This window comes from Myotis brandtii, unplaced genomic scaffold (genome assembly GCF_000412655.1).
Source record: "Myotis brandtii unplaced genomic scaffold, ASM41265v1 scaffold42, whole genome shotgun sequence".
Taxonomy (NCBI): Eukaryota; Metazoa; Chordata; class Mammalia; order Chiroptera; family Vespertilionidae; genus Myotis; species Myotis brandtii.
This window is the reverse complement of record NW_005366108.1, coordinates 83,102-83,474: the sequence shown is the minus strand read 5'-3', so window position 1 is coordinate 83,474 and position 373 is coordinate 83,102. Positions and strand designations below refer to the sequence as shown.

The following is a 373-nucleotide window of genomic DNA, read 5'->3' as shown; positions in this document are numbered from 1 at the left end:
AGTTGTAATGTTTCACATTTCAAAATTGTTCTACTACATATCAAGTTTTATAATAAAAACGTGAAATTTATTTTACTTCACCCAATAATTTTTTACTAGTTTTGTTTTGTTTGGTAAGCATATGTTGTCCTCTTTTCTTATTTGAGAAGGACTTACATTAAAGGAAGACAATATATTACTTGAATTTATCTCTTTTCTTTTGTTGGCAAAACCTTTACTCTTTTATCTTCATTTTTTAAATCTGACAGTTTGGACTTAACTCTTATCAGTTTTGTCATTCCCATTCTTTTAGCTACAGGGGAGCTTGAATATATTTCGACCATATATTGATTTTTGTCCTTATTTAAATATTATAAAAATTACTATTGATTGT

The 373-nt window shown here is 26.0% G+C and overlaps 1 long non-coding RNA gene across 1 annotated transcript in view; it reads left to right on the top strand.

Moving 5' to 3' along the window:
- Nucleotides 1-232: 232 nt before the first annotated feature.
- LOC106727387 overlaps nucleotides 233-373 on the top strand; it is a 22,604-nt gene continuing 22,463 nt past the window's right edge. The window contains exon 1 of the long non-coding RNA XR_001363568.1: nucleotides 233-247. This is a non-coding gene — a long non-coding RNA (uncharacterized LOC106727387). The remainder of the gene's footprint in view (nucleotides 248-373) is intronic.